Source organism: Poeciliopsis prolifica, unplaced genomic scaffold (genome assembly GCF_027474105.1).
Source record: "Poeciliopsis prolifica strain line A6 unplaced genomic scaffold, Auburn_PproV2 SCAFFOLD244, whole genome shotgun sequence".
Classification (NCBI taxonomy): Eukaryota; Metazoa; Chordata; class Actinopteri; order Cyprinodontiformes; family Poeciliidae; genus Poeciliopsis; species Poeciliopsis prolifica.
Genome location: NW_026562619.1, coordinates 54534 through 80822, shown reverse-complemented (window position 1 = coordinate 80822; position 26289 = coordinate 54534). Strand labels below are relative to the sequence as shown.

The 26289-nt window shown below is 40.1% G+C and overlaps 1 pseudogene; it reads left to right on the top strand.

Annotated features, from left to right (window-relative positions):
- Positions 1 to 25540, top strand: part of LOC129357357 (nuclear factor 7, brain-like) — a 32838-nt pseudogene extending 7298 nt beyond the window's left edge.
- The last annotated feature ends 749 nt before the right edge of the window (positions 25541 to 26289 follow it).

The following is a 26289-nucleotide window of genomic DNA, read 5'->3' as shown; positions in this document are numbered from 1 at the left end:
AATGTAAAAGAAATAAAACTTTGATTTTTTTTTTCTTACGGGGAGATTTTGGTCCTAAGGAACAGCAGAGATCAGTTGTTGCTATTATTCCAGGGGCTGCAGAAGAAGAGAAGAGCAGATCCAGTACTGATCGACGTTTTAGATGTTGTGTTCAGAATGATACTATTAACTAACAACAAATAATGTAGCTTATTAGCACGTTGTTGCATAAAAGCCTAAAGATAAAATGTACACTTTCAGCCGTTGTGATTTATAAAGCAACAATTTTACCGGTTGGACTCTGTGTTTTTTTCTTTCTTTCTTGTTAAAACTCTGACATGATAAACAACGTCGGACAGAGGATGGTTTTTGTGCGAAGGATCTGTTTAGCATGATAAGTTCTGATTGTGTCTTAATGTGACTTTTACTGCCTGACTTTATGGAACTCCAGTTGTGTCCAGTAACAGCGGGTCAAGCTCTATCTTGGTAAAATTATATTTCTACATGTCCAATTATTTACTATCATTTGTAATAAAGTGATGCCGACACCATGGAATCAACAGTGAGGAGCTTGTTCTAGTCATCTTAAAGATGGAAAGAGTCAATGTTGTGCTGATTCTGAGTATCTGAATGATTAACCGAATGACTTTTTATTCATTTCAAAGTTCAGTCGGTGAGGTTATTAATTTTGTGGTGTTCCTACTCTATGAAAGAAACAAAGAAGAAAGGTAGCAATCGTACATGTTGGTTCCACAGGCTTTCCCTGAAAATATGGATAAAATCGGTCATGATAGGAACGTAATTTGAAGAGGAAGAAGCATATAAACAAGTCAAGTCAATGACAAGTCAATGACATGATGCAATCTGCAATTTTTTTAAAACTCCGATTACTTAACTTTTATGTTTGTTTGTTTTTTTTCTGACTTAAATAATACATTTAAATTGCTGCGCTGTTTGATAAGTAGAATGGAAAATTATTATTTTTTTATTTTTTTGTAAACTGTCTTTAGATTACCTATTGTAAAATTTGCATTTTAAAATCAACTGAATTAAATTAAGAAAGGTTACAATTTGTACAACTGAAGAGAAATGATGAGCAATGTTTTAGGGGTTGATGAAAGCAGAGATTGATGTTTTTCTCTGTAACATCAAAATTTACACTTTACAAAATTTACTGTGCATTTTCCCATATACCATTGCCTGGTGTCTGAGCTGGCAAAGGTCATCCCTTGCAATATTAAGAAGCTGTTGTCAAAAATTACGATCTTAATTTTTATTTACGAAGCAAAAGATATGAGTCACACTATCTTGTACAACATAATTTACAGTATACAAAGTCTAAAAAGTCTAAAACAGAAGGATTTTAAGCTAAAAAAAATAAGGAAAAAAAACTATGAAAAATGTATTACATGGCATGCATTTGAAGCTTTAACCCAACACAGGGCAGGCTGTACACTTTGATGGAGGTATTGATCTCTTTAAAGAACCGTTCCAGCATTTTTGACACCTTTGACCACTTTAGGTGGTCCAGGCTACAGCCAATTCTGAGGGAAAAGGTGCGAGACAAACAGATAACTTAATTATTCCCTACAAATAAGAAGATTATGGTAATTTATCCACAGTAGTTCCTACAGATCGGAGTAATGATATCCTATTGACACCATTTTGCAAGCTGTGACATTTCATGTTTTCCATACTCAAGCTGACACAAAAGCTGGCAGGCTTTTTCTTTATGATGAGACTATAGCAGGAAAGATACAGTTACTAGATGGAATAATGAGACAACTTTTAGTCCTATGCAGACTGTGGTATGTTTACCGGATAGTAGATGAAACGCTGATCATATGGCAGGACAGCACACTACCCTGCCATATGATCTATAAGGACATACATAAAAAACTATAACAATAAAGTACCACGATGGTAAAACTGCTTACTACAACCTTGGAGTAAGCGCAACTTACTAACAACCAAATCATCAAAGCACCAACCACTTCAAATGAATCTTTTTTTTCCAGATTTGTTAGGGTGTTATTTTTTTTAGCTTAAAATCCTTCTGTTTTAGACTTTTTAGACTTTGTATACTGTAAATTATGTTGTACAAGATAGTGTGACTCATATCTTTTGCTTCGTAAATAAAAATTAAGATCGTAATTTTTGACAACAGCTTCTTAATATTGCAAGGGATGACCTTTGCCAGCTCAGACACCAGGCAATGGTATATGGGAAAATGCACAGTAAATTTTGTAAAGTGTAAATTTTGATGTTACAGAGAAAAACATCAATCTCTGCTTTCATCAACCCCTAAAACATTGCTCATCATTTCTCTTCAGTTGTACAAATTGTAACCTTTCTTAATTTAATTCAGTTGATTTTAAAATGCAAATTTTACAATAGGTAATCTAAAGACAGTTTACAAAAAAATAAAAAAATAATAATTTTCCATTCTACTTATCAAACAGCGCAGCAATTTAAATGTATTATTTAAGTCAGAAAAAAACAAACAAACATAAAAGTTAAGTAATCGGAGTTTTAAAAAAAAATTGCAGATTGCATCATGTCATTGACTTGTCATTGACTTGACTTGTTATATGCTTCTTCCTCTTCAAATTACTGTTATCCTATCATGACCGATTTTATCCATATTTTCAGGGAAAGCCTGTGGAACCAACATGTACGATGCTACCTTTCTTCTTTGTTTCTTTCATAGAGTAGGAACACCACAAAATTAATAACCTCACCGACTGAACTTTTGAAATGAATAAAAAGTCATTCGGTTAATCATTCAGATACTCAGAATCAGCACAACATTGACTCTTTCCATCTTTAAGATGACTAGAACAAGCTCCTCACTGTTGATTCCATGGTGTCGGCATCACTTTATTACAAATGATAGTAAATAATTGGACATGTAGAAATATAATTTTACCAAGATAGAGCTTGACCCGCTGTTACTGGACACAACTGGAGTTCCATAAAGTCAGGCAGTAAAAGTCACATTAAGACACAATCAGAACTTATCATGCTAAACAGATCCTTCGCACAAAAACCATCCTCTGTCCGACGTTTGTTTATCATGTCAGAGTTTTAACAAGAAAGAAAGAAAAAAACACAGAGTCCAACCGGTAAAATTGTTGCTTTATAAATCACAACGGCTGAAAGTGTACATTTTATCTTTAGGCTTTTATGCAACAACGTGCTAATAAGCTACATTATTTGTTGTTAGTTAATAGTATCATTCTGAACAAACATCTAAACGTCGATCAGTACTGGATCTGCTCTTCTCTTCTTCTGCAGCCCCTGGAATAATAGCAGCAACTGATCTCTGCTGTTCCTTAGGACCAAAATCTCCCCGTAAGGAGAAAAAAAAAATCAAAGTTTTATTTCTTTTATATTGTTGTTTTTAGCGCACACAAATGATAGAGTACTTAATAAATTTTAATAAAAGTCTTCATTTAGATATATTATATTATATTTGTTTAGACCAGAAAGGAAAGTTATTACGTAGTTATACTCTACAATTCAAAAGGGAAAAGTTTTTTAAAGTTTTGACAAACCTTAAAGTCTTTTCAGCTCGTGGAGGATCCGTTTCAGTGAAGTTATCAGTGAAGTTAGCAGTGAAGTTAGCGTTCACGGAGGGAAACTTGTTGCTGTTCTGCTCAGTCAGAATGTTGCTGATGTCAGAAAAATCTGCTGTCATGTCATGAGCTGGAAAAAAAATAAATAAATAAAATCAACAAACGTGTTTGCAAAAACAAGTTGCATCGTATTTTCACTTAAGACTTACAAAATAATTTCATGATTTTGGCAAAAGTGCCAATCAGGTGTAAAATCTGCTGTAGAATTTAAACTGAGGTAACGCTGAACAGAAAATCGTTTGAAAAAAAAGAAAGAGGAGACATTCTACCCTAAATGCTGCAAATGCAAGCATTGCTGAAAATAATTCAAACTCATGTAACATCGCGTAATGTTTCAGCTCTCTGCATCACTTTGAGTCATCAAGCTTTATTCTTTTTATACCCTTGCTAATTCATCAGTTCGATTTCAGAAAGGAATCAATGACATTTTTTTTTTATAACAGAAACATAAAATGTACTCATTTTTACATCTTTAAGATGACTATAACAAGACTCACTGTGTACACTGAGGGCGATGAGTTCGGTCAAAAGGAAAACGTTCAGGATTCCCAAAGATACGGCCACACCGAGGCAGAGCCTCTCTTTGGAGCTGCTGCTACCTGAACAGAAACCTGAACAGAAACCTGAGCCTTAGCAAAATGTAATTAAATTAAATACATACTATATTTCTCTGTAACTTTGTTCTTACCTGTGGGATGAGATGCACTTTGTTCAACAGGTTCCATATTGACGTAAATTTCCTCCATCGCTTCAAAACTCTGTACTGGGTTTTTTATTTTTTTAAAACATTGACTATAAGTATAGTGGAGCAAAATGAAAAACTGTGGGAAAGAGGTTAGATGTCTGGGGTTCAACATAAAAACGTATTTTAGAGATAACAACCAAATAAAGAAATAGAATTATTTTTCTTAAATATCTTATGCCACATAAAATTCTTGAAGGTTTCAATAATTTCCTAGGTTCATATTTGCTGAGTCAATTCTGTATCGCTGAATATTTATTTCTCCTTTTTTCTTTGTTTTCCCTTCAGCTCGGTTAATCCTACTCATAATAAACACATTACAATTTTCTTTGGGTGACTAAAATAATTGACTTTTACATTCACGCACAACTTTGCGGTCGACCACATGGTACTGCATGGTACTGCATGATATCAAAAATTTAAAAAATGTTTTAAATCACTGATATAAGAGTAAAAACAATAATAATAATCTGATGTTGAGATATTTCTGCTCTATGCATCCAAAATGATTTCCTTGAAGGCTAATACATTGTTGGAGCAGATAACCGGTTCCCTCCTCTGTCATATTAAGATCATAATTGTGTCATATGGATCCAACAGTTTTTTTACAGGTCTCAGTCTGTCCTGATAACTAGACATAGTCTTGCTCTCAGTAAATACAACTGTCATCTTTTAACCTTGTTTCTTGTCCAGTAGCAGAAATACTTACATTAAGAAGCCACAGTCCTTGAGTTGCATTCCAAATGACCAAACTTGTATCACCCATGAATCAAATAATTAAGGAATTGTACGTATTTGTTCATATTTTAAAGGTATGTAGTTTTTTAGGACCGCTATCTAGTAAAAAAAAAAAGCTGCATAATCTGGCTAGTTGGCTGTAAACCTCAGTCACCATGTTTCCTCATCTTCTGAAACAACCACCAGGCAGAGAGCAACAGATTGACAATCAATTTGCTTTGTGAAGCACCGCCTCACTGGGAGGGAATCAAAAGGCTAAAGTGCCAATCAGGTGCAAGTTGGGCGGTTTAAAGTAAGAGAAACTCGATACTGCCTTCAGAGCATGCTGAAGATCAACAAGCAAGCAAGCAAAACATTCACAAAATGGATGTAGAATATCGGAGTTCAGGAATAGAATTGGAGTACAGGATAGAAGAGTTCACTGAATAAAGACATTGCACAGAAATTCAGACTGGGAAGCTAACTGGCAAATTGCTAGCTAAGTATGTAGAGCAGGAAAATAGGTTGGATTTACTTAAATTTATGCAAACCAATTGCCTCAAAAGATTCAGTTACTGCAACATATAAAATACAAGTGTAGTTACACTGTGTAATTTTGGCAAAGAATATTCTTAAACTCATCCAGAATATTATTCTCTGCAAAAAAACTTCTTTTATTTTCTACCTACAGCAGCAGCAGCACCAGCAGCAATATATTTGCTACATACAATAAAGATACACGGTCTCATTTTTTTTTTTTTTTTGGGACATAGTTGTCCTGTTCAAAACCTTGTGGTTTGCTTGAGCAGAAATGGTGTGGTGTCTGCTGGGCATGTTAAAACGTTAAACATTTAGCACACAACATCCTCACTACTTTCAGATAGTTCACTTTTTATTTTATTTTTGTTGTTGCGTGGACTCAATTTAAATAGATTAACTGATAAAGCTTTTTTTTTTATTGTTTGTGTGTTTTATCCAAAGATTCCTGCCAATGGTTTAAGATGAGTATAAACAACTAGTTGATGATAATTAAGTGATGTTCACTTGGACTTTTTTTTTTTTTAAAAAGTCTGATGTTTTATTTTACACTGAGAGCGGCCAAAGTCCAGGTTCAGCAGAAGGCTGAAGGCATCTGATTCAGGCTTCAAACTAAGTACCCGTTTGCTTTACTGTAGAGCTTTGGTAAGGTTAAATTTAGTGGGCTAAAGAAAATCAGACAGTTGATTCTCCAATGTGAGAAATCCCTTGAGGTAGTCAAGTTTCTTGTTTGTTCAAATTTTGTTAGTCATTTACATAGTATGATGACTAATTAACAGTTGATTTATTAAGTGATCTTCAGTTAATAAATACAATGTAATCTTTCAATTCATAGTTGAAGTTCTATTATCGGAATTCTGCAAATTAAATATTTTGTCGTATATTTCAATAATTCCTTTCATTCAGTCTAAGCTCCCTGAAAAGGAGAAATTACCTTTCAGATCAATATATTTTTGATTGCTTTGAGTATCATGATATTTTTACTTCATCTGACTGATATGATCTTCTTTAACGCATGCTGATGGTTCATATTGTTCGTTAATAAGCTTATCATTTACAAGAGGTGAACATTAGTGAACATTAGTGAACATTAGTGAACAGATAGCATCATGAGAAGCAAGGAACAAAAGCTGTAGATAATTTTAACGGTAAAAAAAAAAAACAATCACCATGTTGTGACCAGCTCTGGGAGAAGGGGCTGTGTAGTGAGTATGTTTTATTTTTTTAATATTTGTTTTTAGGTAAAGTGCACCATTAGCAAAACTTAGTTAATGTTATTATAACTTGGGGCTAGTTGTCAGAAGATGTGAGAGGGGTTATTTTAAAAAAAAAGAAAAAAATCACTGATTGAATGGTTGGTTGATAGCCAGCATATATTTGAAGTTGTGCAACAAAAACCAAACTAAAAAAATTATATGAAACCTGAATGGCCATTCAGTTTGATAAATATTTACGCAGACTATTATTCAATAAATCGATAGAAATCCAAGTGCATGCATTAAAACATCCAATCTAAATAATAGGAATTGTATTCACTATCTGAATACAGACTGAAAGTTTACATTGATCATTTATAAGCTTCAGTAATGGAAAATTCAACAACTATATTTTGTTACTGAACACACTCAAGTGTGTAAAATGATGGATGGAGGAAAAAAGCATCATTTGGGCTGAGAAACATACAGCATATAAGTTAGAGACAAAAGTAGTGGATAATGATAAAGGTAACAAAATAATTTACCATGTCGGAGCGTAGTTGTGCAGTGTTAAAAAAATAAAGAAAGAAAGAGAAAAAAAATAACTTTCAACTCTAGGGAAAGCTAAAACTTAAATATGAGTAGTCTCAGTAAGGTCTGTTTAAGTGTCACATATTCTTAAGAAATAAATTTACAAATGAGAAACTTTTACTGACATGTTTCACACTAGCGAGTGTTACAGAGAAAAATGTATGAGTTTCAAATGTGTTTATACCGGCGTTTACTATTTTGGAGAAAGCATGAAGCTCTGGGAAGATCAGTGTTGATTCAGCAGCAGGAAAAAAAATTGAACGAAAGTAGCATTTACAATGATGCGAGGATAAATTTTGGAAAATTCTGGACAAATTCTTTAACCAAGGAAAGTTAAAAGTCTAATTTGAATAACCTCCCGTTGGCCTGCTTACAAACAGTCACATATTCTTAAGAAGTACATGTACAAATGAGAAACATTTACTGAAATGTATCACTAGTGAGTGTTACAGAAAAATCTATGAGTTTCAAATGTGTTTAAAGCGTGTGTCGCTCACAGAAACTGAAGGTAATCACTCTTTAGACAAAGAGCGATAAACTGAGAAAAAAAAAACAAAAACCAGATGTCGCTCTGGTTTGCCCCCCTCATGAACCAGCGGGGTTCATGAGGGTCTTGCTCTGAATTCCCCCGAGGTGGCTAATTTGTCATTCTGTCTGCATCCAGCAAAGTTCGCACCTACTTGCAAGCAAGCAAGCCTCTGCGTATCGCAGCTCGGACCTCCAATTCTATGCCTGGCTGAATAAAGACACAGAATCAGAAGCAACATCTCCATTCCAAATCTATTTCAACTTCACTACATAATTATATACTTTTTTTTTTTTTTACTTGGTTAAATAATTGTTGTTGTTGTTGGGTGCTGTATTACTCTTAAAAAGAAAGTCAGATATACGACATTTTCTGAATTCAGCAGAGAGAAAACAGAAAAACCTAACACACAGACCATATGGATTTCACAGGCCGTACCTATATTTGATCAAGCCCCACAGCTCAGACCACAGTTGTACGCCAGTCACAGAATCAGAAGCAACATATCCATTCCAAATCTAATTAAACCTTCAGTAGACATAGTATATAATTATATAAATTTTTCTTGATTAAATAACTGTTGTTGTATTGGTATTACTCTTTAAAAAGATAAAAATCAATAGGAGGAGGAGGAGGAGGAGGAGGAGGAGGAGGAGGAGGAGGAGGAGGAGGAGGGGAAGGAGAAGGGGGGGGAGGGAGGGGGGGGGGGGGGGGAAATTAGGTCAAAGGGGACCTGTCAAAATGGGACTTGACGAGAACCTGTCCCTAATGTCTCTCTACTGGGGAATAGTAAAGATGAAATCTCTTGCCAGAAGTTTATTCTGGTGGCCAGCAGTAGATGAGTGCATTGAACAGGAAGTCAGTGAGTGTACTATTTGTCAAAAGCAGCGTAGTATGCCTTGTACAGCACCAGTGCATACCTGGAAGTGGGCTGCCAGCCCGTGGGAGAGAATCCATCTGGACTTTGCAGAGGACCACAAGCAGATGTTTCTAGTAGTTATGGATGCCTATGCTAGATGGCCAGAGATTATTCCCATGCATACTACGACTTCAGTCAAAACCATTGAAACACTGAGGAATTTGTTTGCTGCTTATGGGTTACCAAAAGAAGTTGTTACAGATAACGGTCCTCAGTTTGTTTCACAAGATTTTGAGTTTTTTCTAAAAAAGAATGGAGTGCAGCACATTAAGTCACCTGCTTACCACCCTGCCAGTAATGGACTAGCAGAGCGCTTAGTCCAAAATCTCAAAAAGTCACTAGCCAAGAATCGAGCTGTAGGTGGTTTAACACTTGAGCACTGTGTTGCAAATTTTCTTTTAGGGTATCGAAACACACCCCATACAACCACAGGGAAAACTCCTGCTGAGTTATTCCTAAAAAGACAAGTTAGAACAAGACTGTCACTGATCAGACCCCAGTTTTCTCATAGGATGCAACAAAGAACGGAACCAATGCTCCCACGTCTTAGAGTGTTCACAGTAGGTCAACCTGTTTTAGTAAAGAATTACAGGGGAGGGGAGAAGTGGTTGAACGAAGCTGTACAAGAGATTTTGGGTCCTGTAACTTACAGTGTGGAAGTGAATGGAAAATGTGTTAAAAGACATGTAAATCAGATTCTGGGTGTAAATGGAAATCCAGTTTGTGTTACACAGACAGACTTGTCTACAGGAAACTTTTGGAATGAGGATGTTGATCTTGTTACAACTAAAGGTGTGGATCAACAGGTGGAAGAAAAAAAAAACTGTTGGAAGTCCACCAATAGACATGTCTTCGCCTACAGTCGAAAGGAACACTCGTCCAGAGAGGAACCGGCGTCCTCCTGACAGACTGAACTTGAAATTACAACTCTAAATGAGAGTTAGAAGAAGTTTCTTGTTTTCAGTTATGTTCATACGGAAAAAAAAAATCCTGAAAAATGTATACTTGATTGAGAAGTACTGATTTTACAGGGGAGGAGCTGTGGTGTTCCAGACACAGAAATTAATGAAACTCTGTAGGTGGCGCTCTCGTGTTTTTGGGAGTCTGGTTAGAGAACCTGTAACTACAGAAGAAGAAGTGAAGTTCCCGTTTGGAAATAAAATGTTGCTATGTGCTTGTTCCAGTCGTCTGCTTGGACATCATTTATTTTGAACTAGTGTTCCATACACAACAAAACTGAATGATCTTATAAAAACATTTTTCAGTCTAAATCCTGCTGTTTAAAACCTATCAGCTCATGTAAATGCCCTTTAAAAGGGAGATATTTTAATAAAAGAGCCGAACACGGTGCTTTTACTCCAGCGATTATTATCTCAGTTTAGCTTCCAACATACACAATGGCGTCAACATGTTATCTCAGTTTAGCTTCCAACATACAAAATGGCGTCAACATGTTATCTCAGTTTAGCTTAAAACATACACAATGGCGTCAACATGTTATCTCAGTTTAGCTTAAAACATACACAATGGCGTCAGCGTTGAGATAGCAGTATCTTAGCACGGTGCTAACAACGGAACTAACAACGGAATTTTTTAACATTAGAAACATCGAAAATAACTTACAGCTTTCCGAAAGTAAATAAACTTATTTACAATCTGAAGGTGTGTATTTATGTATGTACTCTTACCTGTAAAAGGGGGATGTCTTGATAAAAGGACCCGGACACGGTGCGTCTGCTCCAGCGATGATTTTTTATCTAAGGAGGAAATTCCGGTGCTCTTCAGTATGACTACCGCAAGCGGTAGACTCCCCCTGCTGGTTGAATCTGGCCACTGCTTCAGCCAAATCAGACTCAATTCACAGCAGAATAAAACAAAATACATATACACAAACAAGACAATACATCTTCAACATAATATTAAACACTTCATTTCATAGCAATCATTTCATTTCTATAAATACTCTTATAAATATCAATCCAATTAATAAATTCTAAAAGTCACAGTGCTTTGCTCCCCCTCTATATTTGGTCTCTCCCAGAATCCTTATAAGGAAAGAACTGAGATAAGCCAATCTAAGTAAACAATTAAAACATTTAAACTGTCTTCCTACACGTAATGAAGACCTTCATTACAGGCTGATACCAAAAGCTGGATACGGAGATTAGCCATGAAAGCAAAATATTTGGATTTTTTTTTAGTGGGAGTCATATAATATTGTCGTGCTTTTTGATTTCCGTTGTTAAGGAGGCGTGTCGGCACTTGAAGATACACGACAAAAAACGAAGGGTCTCTTGCAGAAACTTTACTCCTTCCAGCACACGGAGGAATTACAACAAAAACTGAGCTGTTGCCACAATGAACTGTGTGGCTTCTGGCCTCTAGCTCTGGCACGGACAGCGTTCAGCGATGTCCGGGCAGCGAGCGGTGAGTGCCATATCCAACAACAGTAAAAACATAACGGATCAGCTGTTAGAACTGGTTGCTAAGGCAACCCCAGCTGTCAAGAACAGAATAAAACAGACTTAAAACAACAAATCTCGCGATGCGACCTTCCTTACACTATCCCCCCTTTAGGAATACTGAGTCCCTTCAGTACAGCTTATACAGCCAAAATTTAGAAAAAAGTAGTAGTTATAAGAACTTAACTACTGAAACATGTGTGCCATAAGGGCAAGAAAACAGAACTAAGTTATTTAAATTATCTAATTGTAACATTCAATTAACTCTCTAAATTAACTAGTGCCTAAATCTCTGTGGTCTTTTGACTAAACGACCACTAGCTGTTTTAACAGTCTTTTCAGACGCGTGTGAATCCCCCAGTCGTCCATCTGGATGGCATCCTGGGTCCTTGGGATGGAGGTCTTCATCCTGATCATCTGACAGCGGTAGCAGAGGAACCAGGGCGACATCCTCTTCTTTTTTTGGAATTCTTGGTCTTGGCAATTTTGCAGCAGCCTGTTTCTTTGGCGTAAAACCCAGACTGGTATCACATCACTGTCATATGGCTTGAGCCGATCATGGTGCATCACTGTGCTGCGCTTGGGGCCCTGTATTTCATACAGCATAGGACCACTGCAAGCTGCAATAATTAATGGGCCTTTCCATTGTTTCTGAAGTTTAGGGCTTAACCCTTTCTTCTTTGCATCATCTTTGACAAACACCAGGTCTCCTACACTGTAGAAGTGTTCTTTGGCCCGGAGGTCATGCACCCTTTTCTGCCGCTCTTGTGCAGTACGAAGATGGACTCTTGCCAGGTCTTGTGCTTCTTTTAAGCTTTCTTCCAGGTTGTAGAGGAAATCTCCAGCTTGTAGTGCATCAACCTTGAGTTTTGCAGTGCCAGACTGGATGTCTTGTGGTTGGTGGACTTCCCTGCCAAGCATAAGCCTATTGGGTGAACCCTGTCACTGTGTGTCGTGAGCTGCGATAAGCTGCTGTGAGTAGTGGCAGTTGTTCGTCCCAGTTCTTTTGGTCCTGATTCACATAACATCGAAGCATCTGTAATAAGGTCCTGTTGAAACGTTCTACTTGTCCATTGGAGGAGGGGTGGTAAGGGGTAGTTCTGGTCTTAGTGATTTGCAGGAGCTTGCAGACATTCTGAAACAGACAGCTATCAAAATTATGACCTTGATCTGTGTGTAGCTCGAGTGGAGCTCCAAACCTGGCAATGAAGTCGTAGACTAGCTTCCTTGCAGTTGTTTCAGCACTTTGATCAGGAACAGGAAAAGCTTCAACCCATCTTGTGAACTGGTCAATAATAGCAAGAATGTATTTGTTCCCAGTGCTGGACATGGGGAATGGCCCAAGGATATCAAGATGTAGGCGGTCCAGTGGTGCTCCAACTTGGTAGCTTTGCAGTTTTGCTCTCTTTGCCGGACCTGTGACCTTGCATGCACTACAATGTGGGCATCTCTTGACAAACAGGTGAACATCTCCACCCATGCCAAACCAATGGTAGCTCTGACGCACACGCTCCAGGGTTTTGGCTTCTCCTAGATGGCCAGAGTATGGAGGGTTATGGCATGATTCCAAGACTTCCTTCTGCATGGACGAGGGAACTAATAACAGCAAGTTTGGACGCTGATCTCCAATTCTCTCCCAGGAGTAATAGAGCACTCCTTGCCTCAGTGTGACTTGAGGCCAACAGAGCCAGAACTTCCTCACTGCAGGGCTCTCCAGCGCCACTTCATCTTTGGTAGGGAGTGTCCCTGTTTCTTTCCATTTGTGAAGAACAGTGAGAACAGGATCTGCTTTCTGGAGTGTTGACAGTTGCTCAGGACTAAGGGATTCAAGCCAATTGACTTCCGGCCTCTCTGGTAGGGACACAGATGTCTGATCCCCTAATGTGTGCGATTCATTAATGGTGCTGCTTCTGGGCTGGATGCACCTTACGGCTAAAGGCACAACATCATCCACGTCATCTTCAAACTTGGCCCACTGGATGTGAATTTTTTGGCAGTACCTGCACCCTTTACATGGCAGGTCTGACAGGTTAATCCCTGCCTGGTAACAGTCACAATTATCCACCTTTTCTCCTGGCATCCTTGACATGGCATCTGCATTACCATGTTGTTTGCCAGCTCGATGTTCAATCTGAAAGTCATACTGGCTTAATTCTTCAAGCCAACGGGCTAGTTGTCCTTCAGGACATTTGAACCTAAAAAGCCAGGTCAGACTGCCATGGTCGGTCCTAAGTAGAAACTTTCTACCTAGTAGGTAATGCCGAAATTGCCGTGTGAAACGAACAACAGCAAGTAATTCACGACGAGTGACACAATACCTCTGCTGGGCCGGTGAAAGGCGGCTACTAGCATAGCTCAGAACTCGTTCCTCTCCCCATTGTACTTGTGACAAAACTGCACCAAACTGTTGTTTGAGGCATCCGTATCCAGAATGAACTTCCCTTCAGCTTGGAGATACCCCAACACTGGTGCAGTGGTCAGTCTCTCTTTGAGCCTCATAAATGCAGACTGCTGCTCATCAGTCCATAGAAACACTGTCCCTTTTTTGAGCAGAGTATGGAGGGGGCTTGCCAGCTCTGCAAAATTGGGAACAAACTTCCGGTAATAGTTACACAGTCCAAGAAAGATTTGTAGCTCCTGTAAGTTATTGGGGGAGTTCCACTGCTGAACATTCTTTATGAGGGCTGGATTTGGACTGATTCCTTTGCCACTCACAACGTGACCCAAGAAGAGAACTTCTTCTTGCAGCAGGTGACATTTTGATGGTTTTAGTTTTAATCCATAGCTTTGGAACCTCTGAAAAACCTGCTCGAGCCGATCTAAACTTTGATCTACTCCATTTCCGATGACAATGACATCATCCAGGTAGATGAGAAGAGTTTCCCACTGAAGGCCCCCGAGAACAAGCTCCATTGCTCTCTGAAATGTACTTGGAGCGTTACATAGTCCAAATGGCATTCGAGTGTATTCATAAAGGCCCCATTTGGTGATAAATGCTGTCTTTTCTCGATCTTTACTATCCACTGCAATCTGCCAATAGCCGGATTGAAGGTCAAGAGTAGAGAACATGATGGCTTCACCCACAACATCAAGACATTCTTCAATCTGGGGTAATGGATAAGCATCCTTGATTGTTAGGTTGTTCAGACAGCGGTAATCTATGCACCATCTTACTCCTCCATCCTTTTTTCGAACTAGGACCACTGGAGAAGCCCACTCAGATGCTGAGGGTGTGATTATGCCCTCCGCCAGCATTTTTTTTAGATGTGCTTCCTCCTCGCCCTGAAATCCAAGAGGGGTTCTTCTCACAGGTTGACGCACAGGTCTGGCAGACCCAGTGTCAATTTTGTGTGTAACAGCAGACAAGTAGCCATGGTCAGAGTCACTTTTAGCAAAGATGGATTGGTATTTGAGGAGTAGCTGAATGAATCGCTGTTGCTGTTCCTCACTGAGGGTCTCACTTATGGTAGCCACCAAACTTTGAAGGTGCTCAGGAATGTCAGAGATTGTTGCTACTCTCCCAACCACCAGTGATGGTGCAGGCATTGCATCTGGTTTTGGTGCAAATGAGGGCAGAGGATAAACTTCAACTAAGAGTCCAAGACACACTCCTCTCTGTAGAGCCACTCTCTTGGTTGAAAAATTGCATACTCTGATTGGTGCCTTTGGCTTCATGGTGACAACAACACTTCCAGAGGCTACATTGTTTGCAATGTTCAAGGGTTCCAATAATGCTGTAACCCCTGGCTGTGGGTCCTCCACTTCACCCCACACAACACATTCAGATTTGGCTGGGATGATTGAGGTTCTTTCCAGAGTTACTCTAGCCACACAGTAGTCTGATCCATCATCTCGCACAATTTTTGAGGGATCAATTCATCCCCAATGAAAACTTTGCCTTGGGTATAGATGACAACATCATGGGCCTTCATCAGATCCAATCCGAGGAGGACAGAGTCTCTTATAGGGGCTACATGTACTTCCCAGTCTATGGATTTGGACCCAATCTGGAAGGTCACTGTGAGTCCATGTTTAGCTTTCATGCCATCTCCGACTCCTGCATTTAGTAGGTAGGTATGGTGAAGGTCTGCGGGTGCAGAATTACCATTCAGGATTTTCTGATAAAGCTCCTCTGATATTACAGTTGTCTGAGCTCCAGTATCAGCTACGGCCTGCGTTGGGATGCCATTTAGGGTCAGTAGAATTTGCAGGCTCTCACCCTTCTTCTTAGTGCAGCCAACTGTCTGCCTTGTAGTTGGTAATCTGAGGTTGTGGTTCCATTTGACTGCAGTGGGTTGTTATATACTTGTCGCTATTGTTTCTTGCAGTCACAGGACTGGGAGCCCTAATGCAGTCCTTCCTAAAATGCCCTGTCTCCCCACACTTAAAACACGGGCCAGTTGTTCCACGATTTGGACTTGGAGTTTGAGAACGCCCTCTGCTGCATGTGCTGATAATTTTGTTTCCTCTCTGTTGCAGGACTTTGGGCTGCCTTGGAGTTTTGGAATCCGACACTTATGGGCTGTAAATTGGCAACCTGGAGCTGTAGGTTCCCCACGGTGCTAACAAGGGTCTTCACTTGTTCTGCCAGTGCAGCAAACTGATCAGCTGTGACATACTGGGGAGTACTGACCCTGCGGGACATTGTTGCACTGTCATCGCACATGTCCCCCTCATCAACCCATGAAATGCGCCTTGCTCTGTTTTTTACTTCTGTGTCCCGACCCACCGTAGCTTTAAAGTTATGCTCATGAGCCTCCACAAACTTTTGGGCCTCTATGAAGGAGCTTGGGTCACGATTCATTACTTCGTATGCTACTTTCTGGTTTCTTAGGCCTTTGAGGAAAGCATCAGTTGCCAATTGGTCCTGCAGCAGGAGATCTACCCCTGGATATGCAAGGGTGGTCAGGCGTCTTACCTCCTCTGCAAACTCAACTGATGTCTCCCGCCCCTGTCGAAGTTCTCCCAGTCTTCTTCGTACTGTTGTGGGAGGGTCTTTTTTCCCAAAGCGTTGAGTGAGCTGTTCCACCAAGAGAACATAATCTTCCTTTGTGCGCTCTGGTAATGAACAAACGTAGCGTACTGCAGCTCCCCTCAGACACTCGTGCAGCCTGTCCACTCGTTCAGCAGCAGTCCATCCGTGTTTCCTGGCTTGGCGTTCGAACGGCATCAGAAAAGAGTCCCAGTCCTCATTTCCATCATATGTGGCTAATATATGATGGCCTCTGAAGAGGCCTCTGAAACTCTGACCAGTTGTTATAATGGCCTCCAGTATTATTTTGCCTTCTTTCATCATTGTAGGTAAAAGTGTGTTGGGCCTCAGGTTCACTGTCCTGATGTCTCTGTGTCTTGGGTCAGGTCCAGGGTGGTGGTTCGTCTCACTGGGCCTGAGCTTCGTGATCTTTCATTTATAACCTCCAGCTCAGCTGCAAAAGGAGCGTGAATACGTGGTCTAGTTGTCACATCCAAAGGGGCATGTGTTTCACATGTATGCCTTTCTCTTGTAGAATGAATTGGAATTAAGTCATCATCCTCTCAGGAACAGTACCTGATGCTTGGGTTTGCTGTACAGCTGATTGTCCAGTTATATGTGAAAGGACAGGAGCCAACATCATTTGAAAGTGTCTTGTTTGTTGATTTTGGTTTTCCAGCAAAGCCTGTAACCACTTTGGAGCTGTGTCTGCCTCTCCAGGGCCAGCTGTAGCACCTTGTAAATCCTCTGTCATTTTATTTTATTTATTTTTTTCCCGTTGGTAAGTTTGCTCATGCTCTTATATTGACAGAATACGACCAAAAAACAACCTTCTTCAACGCTGTGCCAACTTTGTTACTGTTGCCGTTATTGTGAAGGGCTGGACCGGAAGTGCTACGCGGTAGTACTGCAGCAGCTTTATTACTGTCTCAGCGCGATTTCTTTTCCTGCTCTGGTTGTAGCTTGTCTTTAAGTTGTAATTAGTTCAGGATGGCTTGGATATTTTCTTTACGATTGGATTCACTCACAAAAGTCTTGTAGATGATCCCACTTCTGACACCAGTTGTCGTGCTTTTTGATTTCCGTTGTTAAGGAGGCGTGTCGGCACTTGAAGATACACGACAAAAAACGAAGGGTCTCTTGCAGAAACTTTACTCCTTCCAGCACACGGAGGAATTACAACAAAAACTGAGCTGTTGCCACAATGAACTGTGTGGCTTCTGGCCTCTAGCTCTGGCACGGACAGCGTTCAGCGATGTCCGGGCAGCAAGCGGTGAGTGCCATCCAACAACAGTAAACAAACATAACGGATCAGCTGTTAGAACTGGTTGCTAAGGCAACCCCAGCTGTCAAGAAGAGAATAAACAGACTTAAAAACAACAAATCTCGCGATGCGACCTTCCTTACAATATATTTTAAGCCTGAATTCAACTAGAAATATATAAAAATCTAAAATAATCAAATTCAACATGTTTGTGGTGCGTTTCTACTGGTAACCAATCATTTTACAATAAAAGGGATTTATTTTTTTCAAGTATGTTTTTATCGGAGCTGACAAAAATCAAATTTGGGGTCCCTCAGGACTCCATCTTGAGGCTCCTGTTAACTCAGGTTATCACAAGAAATAAGATTAGCTAGAGTAGCTACGCAGATGACACTCAGCTCTACATTATGATGACTTTCAGTGAATCTTAACCATCCAAGAAGAAATCAATGCATGGAGACGTAATAAAACCTATTTCTAAGTATTTGAAACAACATGAAAGTTTTTCAACAACAAAAAGACTTTCATGTTGGAGGATATTGATGGAGGAGTTTTGACACTCCTCCATTGTTTATGGAGGACTATCAATAGAGGGTTTCTATTTGATGGCTTTTATTTTAATTTTCTGAATTTTAAAAACTATTATTTTGGTTTACATTTACAGAATTTTCTGCAATTACATGATCTCAGTTTTAGAACATACAAATGTCAGAAAATTAATCAAATTTGTGATGGGTTGAAATTTTGTTATCTCAGAGGCTGACTAGTCTGATTTGGCTGAAGCAGTGGCCAGATTCAACCAGCAGGGGAGTCTAACGCTTCCGCTAGTCATAGTGAAGAGCACCGGAATTTCCTCCTTAGATAAAAAATCATCGCTGGAGCAGACGCACCGTGTCCGGGTCCTTTTATCAAGACATCCCCTTTACAGGTAAGAGTACATAAATACACACCTTCAGGTTGTAAATAAGTTTATTTACTTTCGGAAAGCTGTAAGTTATTTTCGATGTTTCTAATGTTAAAAAATTCCGTTGTTAGTTCCGTTGTTAGCGTGCTAAGATACTGCTATCTCAACGCTGACGCCATTGTGTATGTTGGAAGCTAAACTGAGATAACATGTTGACGCCATTTTGTGGAAGCTAAACTGAGATAACATGTTGACGCCATTTTGTATGTTGGAAGCTAAACTGAGATAACATGTTGACGCCATTGTGTATGTTGGAAGCTAAACTGAGAAAATAATCGCTGGAGTAAAAGCACCGTGTTCGGCTCTTTTATTAAAATATCTCCCTTTTAAAGGGCATTTACATGAGCTGATAGGTTTTAAACAGCAGGATTTAGACTGAAAAATGTTTTTATAAGATCATTCAGTTTTGTTGTGTATGGAACACTAGTTCAAAATAAATGATGTCCAAGCAGACGACTGGAACAAGCACATAGCAACATTTTATTTCCAAACGGGAACTCACTTCTTCTTCTGTAGTTACAGGTTCTCTAACCAGACTCTCAAAAACCACGAGAGCGCCACCTACAGAGTTTCATTAATTTCTGTGTCTGGAACACCACAGCTCCTCCCCTGTAAAATCAGTACTTCTCAATCAAGTATACATTTTTCAGGATTTTTTTTCCGTATGAACATAACTGAAAACAAGAAACTTCTTCTAACTCTCATTTAGAGTTGTAATTTCAAGTTCAGTCTGTCAGGAGGACGCCGGTTCCTCACTGGACGAGTGTTCCTTTCGACTGTAGGCGAAGACATGTCTATTGGTGGACTTCCAACAGTTTTTTCTTCCACCTGTTGATCCACACCTTTAGTTGTAACAAGATCAACATCCTCATTCCAAAAGTTTCCTGTAGACAAGTCTGTCTGTGTAACACAAACTGGATTTCCATTTACACCCAGAATCTGATTTACATGTCTTTTAACACATTTCCATTCACTTCCACACTGTAAGTTACAGGACCCAAAATCTCTTGTACAACTCCGTTCAACCACTTCTCCCCTCCCCTGTAATTCTTTACTAAAACAGGTTGACCTACTGTGAACACTCTAAGACGTGGGAGCATTGGTTCCGTTCTTTGTTGCATCCTATGAGAAAACTGGGGTCTGATCAGTGACAGTCTTGTTCTAACTTGTCTTTTTAGGAATAACTCAGCAGGAGTTTTCCCTGTGGTTGTATGGGGTGTGTTTCGATACCCTAAAAGAAAATTTGCAACACAGTGCTCAAGTGTTAAACCACCTACAGCTCGATTCTTGGCTAGTGACTTTTTGAGATTTTGGACTAAGCGCTCTGCTAGTCCATTACTGGCAGGGTGGTAAGCAGGTGACTTAATGTGCTGCACTCCATTCTTTTTTAGAAAAAACTCAAAATCTTGTGAAACAAACTGAGGACCGTTATCTGTAACTTCTTTTGGTAACCCATAAGCAGCAAACAAATTCCTCAGTGTTTCAATGGTTTTGACTGAAGTCGTAGTATGCATGGGAATAATCTCTGGCCATCTAGCATAGGCATCCATAACTACTAGAAACATCTGCTTGTGGTCCTCTGCAAAGTCCAGATGGATTCTCTCCCACGGGCTGGCAGCCCACTTCCAGGTATGCACTGGTGCTGTACAAGGCATACTACGCTGCTTTTGACAAATAGTACACTCACTGACTTCCTGTTCAATGCACTCATCTACTGCTGGCCACCAGAATAAACTTCTGGCAAGAGATTTCATCTTTACTATTCCCCAGTGATGCTCGTGTAGTTGAGAAATCAACTGATCCCTTAATTTCTTAGGCACCACCACTCGTAATCCCCACAGTAGACAATCATCTTCAACAGTGAGCTCAAAACGTCTCTGAAAATATGGCTTCAGCAACTCATCCTGTACATGTTTAGGCCAGCCAGTTAACACCAGCTGTTTCACCACCTTTAACACAGGATCTTTGTCTGTTTCTTTTGCAACCTCCTTTGCAGTGATAGGTAGCTCGTCAAGATAAGATACTTTGTAAATAGGGTTTGACACCACATCCACATTTGGTTTCATCGGTAACCTTGATAAAGCATCCGCATTACTGTGTTGCTCAGATCTTTTGTACTGAATCTCATATTTGTAGGCAGCTAGAATTAGAGCCCACCTTTGCAATCTAGCAGCAGCTAGTGTTGGTACACCTGTTTTTGGTCCCAAGATTTTTAGCAATGGTTTGTGGTCTGTTACCAAAATGAATTTCCTTCCATAAAGATAGTCATGGAACTTCATAACACCAAACACTAAACCAAGTGCTTCTTTTTCAATTTGTGAGTAGTTTTGTTCAGTCTTAGTTAGCATTCGTGATGCAAATGCAATCGGTCTTTTGCTTCCATCTTTCATTTGGTGACTGATTACAGCACCAACTCCATAAGGAGATGCATCGCATGCTAAAATAAGTGGTAACTCTGCATCAAAATGTACCAAGATTTTGTCAGATTGAAGAGCCTTCTTGGCATTCTCAAAAGCATTCTGACAACTTTCTGACCAACTCCAGTCTGCATCTTTGTGTAGCAGTGCTGACATTGGCTGGATCAGAGTCGATAAGTTTGGTATAAACTTCCCATAGTAGTTTAACAGAGCCAAGAATGACCTAAGTTCAGTTACATTTCTTGGAACTGGAGCCTTCTGAATAGCGGTTGTCTTTTCCTTCATAGGATGAATTCCAGTAGCATCAATGACATGTCCTAAATATGAAACACTGTCTTGCATGAATTCACATTTTTCTCTCCTTACCCTAAGGTTGTAGCTTTGGAGCCTCTTAAGGACCTCCTTTAAGTTACTCAGGTGGCTTTCTGCATCTTTACCAGTTATCAAAATATCATCAAGATAGCAGATAACACCATCCATGCCCTGAAGTACTTGATCCATTATTTTCTGGAAAATTGCAGGAGCACTTGCAACACCGTAGGGCAACCTGTTGTATTGATACAGCCCTTTGTGAGTGTTGATGGTCAGGTAGCACCTAGAGCTGTCCTCCAACTGGACTTGCTGGTAAGCCTGCGATAAGTCTAGTTTGGTAAATTTCTGACCTCCTGCTAATTTTGCAAATAGATCTTGCGTTTTTGGAAGTGGATATTGATCCACGTTTAACCATGGATTGATGGTGACTTTATAGTCTCCACATAGTCTCACACTGTCATCCTTTTTAGGTATGCACACTATTGGAGCAGCCCACTCACTGTAATTAGTGGGTGAAATAACTCCTTCTGCCTCCAATTTTGTCAGTTCCTTTTCAACAGCTCCTCTTAATGCATATGGAACATTTCTTGGTTTGTGGAACTTTGGCGTTGCTTCTGGAACAACATGTAACTTGGCTTTAATACCTTTCAACTTGCCTAGCTCAGGGTTGAACACTGATCCATACTGAGCGCAAATGTCTTCCACTGTTACTGGAGCCACTCTGTTCACCTGTGACCAGTCTAGCTTCAACTGGCTAATCCAGTCTCTACCCATCAAAGCAGGGCCTCTTCCTTTTACTACTAACAGTTCTAGTTTCTTAGTGGTCTCTTGACATTTCACTTTTGCCACAAATTTACCCATCAACTGTAAATGACTCTTGACTGTACGTTTTTAAGTACACAATTTGCTGAACTAAGTTTGACTGATTTAAATCTGCGCCTATACAGATTTTCAGATATCACTGACACTGCGGCACCAGTGTCTAGTTCCATCTTCACTCTTGAACCATTTACACTGACATACACATAGTAAGGCTTTACAATGTCATCATTACCTGTGTTCATTTCAAACAGACCAAAATCTGGACTGTCCAATGTCAGATCTGGAACAGTGTCAGAGTTCGGTGCAGCTTCCGTCTTGCACTGAACCACATTACTGGCTGCTCTGTCTCTCTTGATGTGTGACAGGAATTGGTTGTCCTCGGGATCTCTTTTAACCCATGCTGGTTGCCTGGATCTGCATCCTGGGCGCATCTTCAGGGGGGCTATGCAGACTGTGGACATCCTGCTGTTGAACGCAGACATCATGGCGCTGCTTGAGAGCGCTGGGTTGCCTCTTAAAATCCAGATGCATGGTTCCTTTGGTCGTACTCGAACAACCTTCTTTACGCGTGCAACAGGCTTTTGCGATGTGTCCCTTTTTCTTACACTCGTGGCACTCACTTTCTTTAAACCTGCAGTCATTCGGGTTATGATTTTTTCCACCGCAGCGATAACAGGGCTTACCGGCCACTGTTTTTTCTCAGCTTCACGGTATTTTGGTTTCACTCTTTTGTCCACTACATGAGCCTTGAAAGCTTTCTGTGCAAATTGCTGTGCACTGTCCTTGGTTACCTCAAAGGATAGCGCCATCTCTACAGCCAGCGGCAGCGTCAAGTCTTTGGTGTGCGCGGTGCTGAGTAGACGGTCTCTCAGCTCGCTGCTCTTTACCCCACAGACAAATCTGTCACGCAGAGCTTCCTCTAAGAAAGTCCCGAATTTACATGTAGCTGCTACTTTTCGTAAACTAGCCACGTACTCACTGATTGTTTCATTGTCTTTTTGGTTTCTTCCGTGAAACTTGCACCTTTCTGCAATAAAGTTAGTCTTCGGTACGTAGTGCTTCTGCAGCAAACCCACCAGCTCCTCGTAGCTTTTCTCTGACGGTTTATCCGGAGCACACAGGTCCATCAGCAAGCTGTGGGATCTTTTTCCCACCGTGAGAAATACCGACTTAGTTTTCTCATCTTTAGTGTCCAAGTCGTTTGCCGCAAAATACTGCTCGAGACGCTCGCGGTAGTTGTCAAAACTTTCCTCACTTTCCTCGAAGTGAAAATCTTCTGGCTTTCCAAACGCCATCTTTGTAGCTCTGGTTCGGCGGTCCTTTCACTCACCCAAACGGTCGGCTTTTTAACGGTCCCGTTTTGCCTCTATGGAGCCGCAGCTTCTGCGCACTCTGTGCCTTCCAGCTTGAACAATCCCATCCTCGTCGCCAAAATTCTGTTGTGTATGGAACACTAGTTCAAAATAAATGATGTCCAAGCAGACGACTGGACCAAGCACATAGCAACATTTTATTTCCAAACGGGAACTCACTTCTTCTTCTGTAGTTACAGGTTCTCTAACCAGACTCTCAAAAACCACGAGAGCGCCACCTACAGAGTTTCATTAATTTCTGTGTCTGGAACACCACAAGTTTGAAACAGAAACCACATTCCCTCTAAACAAAAAAGAACAATTGTTTAAATAAGACATTAGAGAAGGCAGAAAATGTGAGATAATTAACACCATATTGTATCTGATTCTCATTAGAAAATAAATAATAAACCTGCTGATTAACAGAAAATCTTCCATAGGATCCTAGAAATACAGAAAAACAGGAAATAGTTCAGAGAGAAAAAAACTCAAAGAAAACATTCAGGATCATATGTGTCACCTACCTTCCACCCAAACTACCGGTGTTGGAGAAATTGTGATATTGTTAATCAAATATTTGTTATTCTCATTGCTTTATTATGTGTTTCTTTTATGCTTTCATTTTAGTTAATCTCATTATATAATTAAGATTATTTCTGTATTGTTGATTAACTCTGATTCCTTTCTCCGAAGGCCTCACTGATAGAGAGCAGAGACGAAATGGCTTCCAGACCAGACGATGATCTCTGCTGTCCGGTCTGTCTGGACATATTTAAGGATCCGGTTCTTCTGTCATGCAGCCACAGCTTCTGTACGGAGTGTCTGCAGAAATCCTGGAGAGAGAAACCAGGAAGAGAGTGTCCAGTTTGTAAAAGGAGATCATTCATCAAAAATCCACCACGTAATCTGGCTCTGAAGAATCTGTGTGAGACTTTCTTACAGCGGAGACAGAAGAGAGCTTCAGAGGATCTCTGCAGTCTGCACTCTGAGAAACGCAAACTCTTCTGTCTGGACCATCAGCAGCCAGTGTGTGTCGTCTACAGAGACTCAGAAAACTACACCAGTCACAGATTCAGACCCATTGATGAAGCTGCTCAGCAACACAAGAGAAGCTTCAGGAAACTCTGGAGCCTTTAAAGAAGAAGCTGGATCTCAGGAAGAAAGTTCAGGAGGAGTTTGGTCAGACAGCAGAACCCTGAAGGTCCAGGCCCGACACACAGAGAGGCAGATTAGGGAGCAGTTTAAGCAGCTTCATCAGTTTCTAGCAGAGGAAGAGGAGGCCAGGCTGGCTGCACTGAGGGAGGAAGAGGAGCAGAAGAGAGGGATGATGAAGGAGAAGATGGAGGCTCTGAGCAGAGAGATAGCAGCTCTTTCAGACACAGTCAGAGCCACAGAGGAGGAGCTGAGAGCTGAAGACGTCTCATTCCTGCACAACTACAAGGCTGCAGTGGAAAGAGTCCAGCGCTGCCCCCTGCTGGAGGATCCACAGCTTCCCTCAGGAGCTCTGATAGACCAGGCCAAACATCTGGGCAACCTGGCCTTCAACATCTGGAGCAACATGCAGACCATGGTGACCTACACTCCTCTGGTTCTGGACCCAAACACGGCTGGTAAAGAACTCCATCTGTCTGAAGATCTGACCAGTTTGACTAGAGGAGAGAAACAGCAGCTTCCTGATAATCCAGAGAGATTTGATTATTACTGGTCTGTTCTGAGTTCTGATGGTTTTAACTCAGGGAACCACAGCTGGGATGTTGATGTTGGAGACAGTTTATACTGGAGACTCGGTGTGATAGAAGAGTCTGTTCAGAGGAAGGGACTCATAAAGTCTGGATTGTTGTTTATACGGTTCTATGAAGGTGAATACTCAGCATGGTCTCCACCAGCTCCTTCCACTCGTCTCTCAGTCCAAAAGGTTCTCCAGAGGATCAGAGTGAATCTGGACTGGGACAGAGGAAAGCTGTCCTTCTCTGATCTGGATACTAACACACACATACACACCTTCACACACACCTTCACTGATAAGATGTTTCCATTTTTTGACACTTTTAATATATTAAAGATCCTACCACATAAGATGTCAGTGATTAAACAGCAGCTCTGATGATCTCAGCATGAAGAACAAAAAGTCCAAATAAAACATTATTGATCAAATGATTGATTTGTTTTATGATTGATAATTTTTTGGTTTGGTGAAATTATTAATATCATTTTTAAACTCTGCTTTTAATCAGAAAACTGGAGATGATCTGATTATCCACTTGATGATCAATAAAATATAATCTAATCTAAAACCATTCATCTTTTCCAGGGATTATGTTACCAGCTTTTGTTATCAGTCCACTAATAAACACCATTATTTTCAGTTTTTCATTTATGCTAACAAGACACTGAAAGTCATTTTTCAGAATGTTTGATTTCTTCTTGTCCAGATCTTTGACTCACTTATCCAATCAGTTACGGTCACAAAATGTTCTTTCACAGATAACACAGCAGAAACTTTTAATCAAATCTATTCTTCCTCCTCACCACTAAGTTGTAATGATGTAAATGAGTTGGTATGAAGCTTTCTGTCTAAACTCTCAGATATCATTGATTACTTTGCCCCCATTAAATTGAAGGTTGTGTCTGGTAGGATCAAGTCTCCATGGAGAAATGCACAAACATTTAGATCTGCAGGAATATTCTGACATAGAGCTGAACAAAAATGGCGTAAACTCGACTTCATGATTATTATGATATAAACAAATCGCTCTACTAATCTACTAACACTCAACACTAAAACATGCAAAAGAAACATTCTTTGTACATATCATCAGTAAAAACATTAACAAAGCTTGAGCTTTATTTGCAACCAATGAGAGAATCACAAACAAATA